The sequence below is a fragment of the Sapajus apella genome, unplaced genomic scaffold (genome assembly GCF_009761245.1).
Source record: "Sapajus apella isolate SASKATOON/1434 unplaced genomic scaffold, GSC_monkey_1.0 scaffold75, whole genome shotgun sequence".
In the NCBI taxonomy this organism is placed as follows: domain Eukaryota; kingdom Metazoa; phylum Chordata; class Mammalia; order Primates; family Cebidae; genus Sapajus; species Sapajus apella.
This window is the reverse complement of record NW_022437015.1, coordinates 1,922,273-1,931,639: the sequence shown is the minus strand read 5'-3', so window position 1 is coordinate 1,931,639 and position 9,367 is coordinate 1,922,273. Positions and strand designations below refer to the sequence as shown.

The window sequence follows — 9,367 nt, the reverse complement described above, 5'->3', positions numbered from 1 at the left end:
ACAAACAACATACTTTCAGATTAAGTACTTTACAGAAAAGTAAGCAGGTAAGGGGATGGGAGAAGTCATTACTTTTTTCTTTCTTTTCTTAGACCCTTTTCCACCTTCAGGAGGAAGTCCTTGTTGTAGGTAGGGTGGTCAGGAAAGGCTTCTCTAGGAAGGTAATAATTGTGAGGCTTGGATGATGAAAGCAAAGATATGAAAAGAAAATATTCCAACAAAGGTAAAGTAGTTGAGGTAGGTAGAAGTTAGCTTTGTTGGAAAACCAGTAAGAAAGCCAGCATAACTGGCATGTTATTGGAAAACAGAAAAATGGGAAAAGAAACAGAACCTAAAAACTTGGGTAAGGTTTTCCTTTAACTGTGACAATGGGAGTGGCAGGCTGTGTGGCCCATTCCCTCAATTCTTTCAGGCATTACTACCTAAGAAAGGCCTTCTTTAACAGCCCTTTTACAAATTCCAACGTTATCAGATTTTCCCACCCTTTCGCAATCACCCGCCCTTTTCGAATACTTTAGTTACCCGCCTCAAAGTTATCAGTCTTTTAAATATTGCGAATCCGTTTGCCCCTATCGGGAACTCTTCTGTCCCCTTTCCTTGATTTTTCTTCTTGACATTTATCACTAACATTTTATATATATACATATATATATTTTAAATTATTGTCCCTGGCCCCCAGTAAATTATAAAGATTATGAGAACTGGGATTTTGATCTGTTTTTCTTTTTTTTTTTAAATAGAGTCTTGCTCTGTTACCCAGGCTGGAGTGCAGTGCCGCGATCTTGGCTCACCGAAACATCTGCCTCCTGGGTTCAGCTATTCTGCCTCAGCCTCCCAAGCAGCTGGGATTACAGTCACCCGCCACCACGACCAGCTAATTGTCGTATTTTTAGTAGAGACTGGGTATTGCCATGTTGGGCAGGCTGGTCCGCCTGTCTTGGCCTCCCAAAGTGCTGGGATTACAGTCGTGAGCCACCGCGCCCGGCCTATTTGATTTCTTAATTTTGGTCTATTTTAATTCCCTAAGCATTTACAATGGTGCTTGACATACAGTTGCCACTCAGTAAATATATGTTGAATAAAACGTGGGCTACTGTATGAACTGGACTAATTGTGTGAACTGATGTTCATACAGGTTACACTAGTATCACATTTCTCGCTCTCTGAAAAAGTCTTCAAGCAGTCAGACCGTGACGTCCTTCAGTTTTCAAAATGGGAAAGCAAAGGTTCCCACAATTCTCACAACGCAAATTTCTCGCCACAATTCAAAATGGCGGAGGAGGGTGGGGCCTGTCACATGCTGGGCGTCATAACAGCTTTCATTTTCCAAACCGCCTCCCGCCTTGCCGCGTCGTCTGCCGTCCCCCTCCTCCCGCTGAGCCTTTTCGAGGAATCGACTGGGATTGGCTAACACGCTGGGAGTGGGGCTCCGGTGCCGGGACGCGGCATCATCACTTCCTGTTGTGGGCAGTCGTTTCCTGTCGCTGCTTGGTAACAATGGGGAAGATAATGGCTGCCTGAGCAACGTCTTGGAGCAGGCGCTGGGCTAGAGGCGGGTCTCAACCAGCGACTCATTGGAGGCGGGCTTGAGAGCGCTGGCCAGGGAGGTGAGGAGCAGCCTCGGACGCGGCGGCCTAACCAACTGAGTCGGATCCTGACACTAAAACCTAGTAAGTGAAGACTTGGGAATCCTGTGAGAAATGGATGTAGAGCGAGAGGAAGACAGCGGAGCCGCGGCTGCCGTGTTCTCTCAAAATGGCCCGAGTGACGCGTCGTGGCAGAGGCTCAGCGCCGCCTCCGGACCCCAGGCCCGTTACTGCGGGGGGCTCCGTGGCGTAGTCGCAGCTGCCATTTTAGTTGAGTGGTATAGTCGACAGGATCTTTGAAGGGAAAGGAGGTGGGGAGTACTTCCTCTCTGTGGCCGCGCGAGCGGCAGCCCAGGACCTCCGGAGCCTTAGAATATCTGGGGAGGCGGTTTTCGAGTTTTGGCCTCAGGCGTCAGAATCTTCGAGCGTCTCAGGTTTTTTTTTTTTTTTTTTTTCTGTTCTCGGGAGGCTTCCTGGCCTCCTCGCGTTTCTCATGTCGGGCTTGGGTTTGGGAAAAGGGAAGTAAAAAATCAGGCTGCCCTAAGTAAGATGCTGGGAACTCTCCGGCCTGTAGATTTCCCCAGATTTGCAAAACCTCATTTTGAGCCCCTCTGCAGGGTATTACCAATTAGGCGCCCCTTGGGGCCGCGATGACATCTCCCCTGAGGATCTGAGGCAAATGTGGATTACTCCCTTGCTCGAATAACCCTGGCATATCCTTTGCCAGGTATCACTGGAAGGATCCCCCCAAAAGAGAGGGAAAAGTCGTTAGGTGTTTGTTGTTTCCTCCTGGGTAAGGGATGGAATGGGCCAAATTATTTTCAAGTAATATCCGTTTAATCCACTAACAACCCAATCCCTCCCCCATTTAAAAAAAAAAAAAAAAAAAGCGTAAGGGGTCTCGGCTTCTGCAGGCGATACCTGCCACGCATGCCTTAGCTTAGTAACTAGTATTAACCGGTTGGGCTTCTGCTTCCTGAATACTCGGCCCCTTTTTCCCTTATGCTGATTAATTTCAAGATGGAGGAGACAGCCACGTTCCTTCCCTGGACAGTTTCACCATACTTATTCCACAGGTTAGTCTGGGAATCTGAGGCCTAGCAGTCTTATTATTGAGGTCATTTTTTTTTCATTTTGGAGCAAGAGGAATCAGTTATATCAGATTGTCATCTACCATTTGCAAGGCCCCACAATGATTTTTTGCTAGAAGTAAGGAGCCCGTGTTTCCTGAATCAGAATTAACCGCAGTGCTTTGGGCTGATTGAAAGGGGGAAGAAATAACAAACATACTGCTACTAATCATTTCTTTCACTCTTCATGATTATAGACAAAGTAACTACTTAACCACTCGATTAGGTACATTGTATTTTCTCTGGAGGGCTGGAGAGCAGACAGGCACAATTACAGCACCTCCCTCCCCCCATGAGTTTTCTAAACTGTAAAAATACAGCTTAGGTAGCCAGAAAGACCAATCCACTTTTTAAAATATGATTTTAGGACACTTTCCACTTACTGAAAAATGTTATAAAGATTTTGTAGCCTATGATGTTATGATGAATTTTAATTCTTTAGTTCCTGCCTTAGGCTAGTGTAATGTGCCAAGTAAGTCCTTGAAAGTGACTAACAGAATCTGAAAATAATTACTGGTCTGATAAGGAAAGGCCTATTTTAAACAAGCTTACAATAAACGTAAATTGCCTCTCAGCTTTAAAAGACATCTTTTATCTAACTCCTGGTCCCCTCAGACCTTCTTGCTCTCTCCAAATACCCTAATACTAATATTGAATTCGATTGGGTTGTGGTGTGTCTGTGTGTGTTTTTTTAAGGATGTGTCTAATTCAAAGAAAATGTGTATCTTTTAAAAGAGGAAGAGTAATGGATTCTTTTTTTTTCTAGAGCAGAGAGTGAAGAAAACTAAAATCCAGTTTATTGTATTTCAATACTATGTCATAACAGTCAGGTAATTTATTTTTTGTTGCGTCTCCTGATGATTTATATGTAGAATGCATGTTTACAAATATTTATTGTTCTGTTTTGCAGGCCCTGTAATTGGATGGGCTCGTTGATAGATGTTAGATGGTATTGGGTATTCTTCATAAGAATGGGTACTTTTCTCAGATCTCATGAGACTTATTTAAAAAAAAAATGGGTACTTTTCACTGAGAATTAAAAGGGTAATGTTTCTGGATACCTGGAACTCACTAGTGCTTTATCTGTGAATTTGACTCTTTAAAATAATGTCTGAAGTTTACCAATACCTGTATAGAACAAAAAACAAGAAAAGAAATTTGTTGCCTTATATCATTGTTGAAATGGCATGGGTATAAGTAAAATAACATTTAAATGTTCATTGGATAACTAAATGAAACATCGGTAGAATAGCTTTCGAGAGTATAACCTTACATTATTTTGTGTGTGGTGGTTGATTTTTACTTTTAAGAATCAAAAATTCATAATTGATATGTGATACGTTTAATTGGTATTAACTGCTTTTATTATTATCATCAGTAGGGTAACCACATAATTTATTGCCCTAACCAAGACACTTTTAAGGACAAAAGGAACGTTAATAATTCCTGGATAACAGGTATAAACCTTGATGTCCCGGATAAACTGGGATGGATACTTAGCCTAAATTCATAACCAACTTCTGCTGAAGGCCTGTTGTGCTAGACCATGTGCTTTACATGCATTATTTTATAATCCTCACAGCAAAGCCTTATGAGAATGTTAACTGTTTTATAGAGGAAACAGAAAACCCATCATCAGTTAAATAGCTGTAAGTGATGGAGCCCTCATTTTATCCCAGGCCTTTCTGAAGCTGAAGTTGCTGAACTTTATGCTTCTAGGTTTGATTGCTGTCTAATTAGATAGGAAATGCAATGAAAATGAAAGATTTTAGTAAAAAGTCTCTAGGTTATGTTGCATCAAAAACTTAACACTTAAAAGTGTCCAACAATCCCGTTTTCATCTGTTATGTTCTGTTGCAGCTATTAGTGCTCTTTGTATATAATTTGATAAACTTAATTTAAAATCAGAAATGATTTTAAGAAATAGCTTAATAATGAAATGATCTGGAAATATTAGGCTGATTGGATATATTTGAGGTTAGTGAACATATAGTGAGCCTTAAATAATACAGTAGGTCAAATGAGGCATCTGCTTTTATGGAATTATATTATGTATACATTAATTTTTCCATGGCCATGGTGGATTGGAAATAGAGCAAATCACCAACAGCCTCCTCCTGTTCTCTTCATTTACTATAGAGTGGATGACAAATTAGAAAATGAAAAGTCTTCTGTCAAACCCCAAACCAATGAGGTGCTGGAATTTTCTGCCAATGCCTAGGACTGGACAAGGTTTTTTTTTTTTTTTTTTTTTTAAAGCTTTGTTCCTTAATGTTTTTCTTTAACACAAAGATTTCCAAAAACCTATGGCCCATTAATTTCCGAAATTATCTAGTTTACATAATAAATTGAAGTTCTGATGTCCAATATAAAAAAGTAGTAACACTTTGGTGTCCATTTTTGTTTCATTATTTTTTTCTCAGCCTCAAACATGAATGTTTCCCAGATAATCGAGCAGTTCATTTCTCTTTTTATCAATTGAAATGTTTTTTAAATACACCTCAATTGGGGGCATATATTTATGAACTTGAGGTTTTTCTCCTGAAATATTTGGTTGGTATTTTTGCTCTAGATTTCCTTATATTTTAATGCTCAAACCCAAGATATTTTTTGTTTTGTTTTTGAGACGGAGTTTTGCCCTGTCACTCAGGGTGGAGTGCAGTGTCGCGCGATCTTGGCTAACTGCACCCTCCACCTCCCAGGTTCAAGCAATTCTCCTGCCTCAGCCTCTTGAGTTCCTAGGATTACAGGCATGCGACACCATGCCTAGCTAATTTTTGTATTTTTAGTAGAGACAGCGTTTTCACCATGTTGGCCAGGCTGGTCTTGAACTCCTGACCTCAGGTGGTCCGCACGCCTTGGCCTTCCAAAGTGCTGGGATTACAGGCATAAGCCACCATGCCCAGCCCCCAACCCAAGAGTTTAATTTCATTAGTCATAATAGTACCCACATATTTGTGAGACAGTCTGTAGGCAGAGAGCACTTGGTGCATTATATAGATTTGTGGATTTCTTGCAGTAATTTCGCAAGGACAGGTTGGGTTGCTCTTACAACATTTGACAGTCTAATGGTGTTTGCATCATGATGAACATGTTACTTCCTGGGAGAAAGATATTTGTGTTTGATGTTTTAAATTTTTTTCTGGAATGACAACAGGTCCCTTCTGATCTCCTCTTGACTGTAAGAAGAAAGATGTTAACTACAATTTTCATGTCTTGTTGACCGGTGTTCTCTTTAGTGCTGTTTATAACTAAGGAGACCATATAAATTATCTAAACTGGGACACTTTTGAGAGTGAAAAGGGGAGCCATATTACTAATTACTTTAGCACAAGTGTAAACCATTACTCTTCTGGACAAATCAAAGATATAAGGTCACCCTCCTCATTTTATTTTTATGTAAGTATTTTATGTAGATTCAGGAAGGTCAGTTAGCATGTTGGTCTTAAATACAAAATTATTTCTTCAAATAACATATAACTGATTGGTATAGATGATATTTTCTTTTTTGGTTAAGTGATTTTAGTTTTAAAAATTAGCTTCACTCTTTAAAAACCTGATTTTTTGATGGAAAAATTTTAGGTCCTTAAAATAGTGCCTTATTTTAAGGGGGAAATATGTTGGAAAAATGGTGTTATTTGTGAACACAAACATTGTCAGTTATCAGTAATTTTTACATTAATAACTTTTAAAATAAACAGACTCAAAAACTCTTTGGGTTTTTGAGCCTTTTTCTTTTTGACTTCTTAGGAATAATGAGAAAAGCAGGTCAAAATGAGTTTATAGATAAGACCAAATTCTAATTTAGTGTCATAGCTCGATAATAAAAGAACATAAACTGGGTAATTCAAGATTAAATTCGCTGTCTAGATTAAGGTATTTGGCTGAGATGGAATGTCATAATGGTTTCCTTTGACTAACTTCATCCTATTGATCGACATCATTTGGCATGGTCTTCAGTCCTTTGATTTACTGAAGTTCTTAACACTTTCAGTTTAACTGTTTTAGAAGGTTGTAGTAAAAATTGTTTGAGCTGCAAGTCGTTGGGACATTACTGAGTCCTTTTATTTTTTCTCTGCTGTCTTTTTCAAGTGGTAAATATAGAAGAATGTAGTAAAAATTGTTTGAGCTGCAAGTTGGTGGGACATTCCTGAGTCCTTTTAGTTTTTCTCTGCTGTCTTTTTCAAGTGGTAAAGATAGAAGAATGTAAGTGGAAGCTAAGCTAACTGCCATTCAGATAATATTTTATAATCTCTTATTGCTGTAGTAGCATGAGCAGTGGTGGGTACCTTGGTAGCATTTTCTGATAGGACACTGTTGGAAATTATCAACAAATTTTTTAGTTGGTGAGAGGTATGATGTAATAAGGAGAGTCAGTGAGCCATTAACCCTGCCGGTTTTTTTTTTTTTTTTTTAAGAATGCTTTATATTTCTTTTCAAAAAGATACGAGGCCAAGGCAGGAGGATCATGAGGTCAGAAGATCAAGACCATCCTGGCTAACATGCTGAAACCCCATCTCTATTAAAAATACAAAAAATTAGTCAGGCATGGTGGCACGAGCCTGTAGTCCCAGCTACTTGGGAGGGTGAGGCAGGAGAATCACTTGAACCTGGGAGGTGGAGTTTGCAGTGAGCTGAGATTGCACCACTACACTCCAGCCTGGGCGACAGAGTGAAACTCCATCTCAAAGGAAAAAAAAAAAGAAAGGTAAGATGACCACATAAATTTAGGTAGAAGTACTTTGAGTGAAATAGTAGTGAGAAAAACAGCGCTTATAAGCTTACATCTTAGTTATTTGTGCTGTTTCCTAAACATAATTTTTCTTAATGTCGTAATATGGCCTAGGTTATGTCTTATTTACAGTCACAGATTCATAGAACTGGATGGTACCTTGCAGATGGTTTAATCCAATACTCTAATATTGTTGGAGATTCTCAGGCACAAGAGGTGAAATGAATTGGCCAAATCCACATTACTAAATTACAGCCAAGACTGGATTTCAGTATCTCTTTTTTTCCTTTCACAGAGCTGAATTTCACCCTGCTACCCATGTATAGAATAAAAAAAGATATGTTTGTTATCAAATATTTCTGTTACAAATGCCATAAAATTTTAATTAAACATTCTATATATGAAGAATCCCCAACACTTTTGGTGTCTACATACATGATGGTACTTTTGTTTTCTGACGTTAAATTCAGCAGTTCTTTGTGATTTAACTTTTAAAAAACTGAATAAAGTATTTTTCATTTTGGTGATGGTATTTAACATTTTCTCAACACAGATCACATGTTATTAGTTCTTAATCTCCTTTATGAGGTTCTTTTTGGGTTTGGTTTGTTGTTGTTGTTGTTGTTGTTTTTTAATGGAGTCTCACTCTGTCACCCAGCCTGGAGTGCAGTGGTGCTATCTCTACTCACTGCAACCTCCACCTCCCAGGTTCAAGTGATTCTCCCGTCGCAGCCTTGTGAGTAGCTGGGATTACAGGTACCTGCCATCGTGCCCAGCAGATTTTTGTATTTTTGTAGAGATGAGGTTTCACCATGTTGGCCAGGCTGGTCTTGAACTCCTGACCTCGTATAATCTGCTTGCGTCAGCCTCCCAAAGTGCTGGGATTACAGGCGTGAGCCACTGTGCTCGGCCTCCTTTATGAGGAGGCTCTTAATGAAGCTCTGTTGCAAACAAAATGGATTGCCCTTCTCTTGTCAGTGTGACACATTTTTGTGTTGATATCCATGATTTTTTAAAAATTAGCATGTCCTGCTTTAGAGCTTTATTAATAGAATTTGGAGCTTGATTGAACACATATGCACAAGATGAAAATATTCAAGATGATTTAGTTAGATGATATGTTACCTTAATTCCTCCCTCCCACCCACTCTACTTTTGTTTTTAAAAAGAGGTAATTTCTTCCAGATGACTTTTTTCATTTTGATACAGACCTCACTCTGTCACCCAGGTTGGAATGCTATGGCGCGAGCTCGGCTCACTGCAACCTCTGCCCCTAGGCTTAAGCGATCTTCCCACCTCACCCATCTCAGGTCCCAAGTAGCTGGGACCACAGATGGGCATCACCATCTGTGATGGTGCTAAGTTTTTGCATCTTTGGTAGAGACAGGGTTTCACCATGTTGCCCAGGCTGGTCTCAAACTCCTGGGCTCAAGCAGTCCACTGACATTGACCTCCCAAATTGTTGAGATTACAGGTGTGGGCCACCACACTCAACCAGCACCTTGCCCAGCCAAGATGACTTACTTTTTAAAATTGGTTTTTACACAAGCATTTCACTTGATGTTTCAGAATTTAGTTTTGTAAGGTCTGTTTTATTAACAGTATTTTTGGATGCCTTATGTTTCCTTGAGTACTATAATGTAATGTTTCCATCAAATATAATGTGCCTGTGTTTATACTTAGCACCAGGTCTCCTGACCTGTTAGTACTGAAGAGTGTGTTTTAAATGACTTTTTGCCTGAACATTATAACAATTTTTTTTATGATTGGTGTGCATAAATTAGAAGAATTAAATGAGATTCTACATTTAGCAGTAGTCAGAAAGTCATTTGCATAATTCATATTAATATATAATAATGACTAGTAAGAAGCCTTATTAACAATACTTTAAAATTCTCAAGGTGAATAAAACTGTTTTA

At 39.3% G+C, this 9,367-nt stretch overlaps 1 protein-coding gene across 2 annotated transcripts in view; it reads left to right on the top strand.

Annotated features, from left to right (window-relative positions):
- The first annotated feature begins 1,460 nt into the window (after positions 1-1,460).
- The window catches only part of RLIM (ring finger protein, LIM domain interacting), a 29,711-nt gene continuing 21,804 nt past the window's right edge, over positions 1,461-9,367 (top strand). The window contains exons 1-2 of one of the 2 annotated variants that reach the window (XM_032251309.1): positions 1,461-1,670; positions 3,483-3,546. The gene's annotated coding sequence lies outside the window, so the exon portion shown is untranslated. The remainder of the gene's footprint in view (positions 1,671-3,482; positions 3,547-9,367) is intronic. The other variant, XM_032251308.1, reaches the window with a different exon arrangement.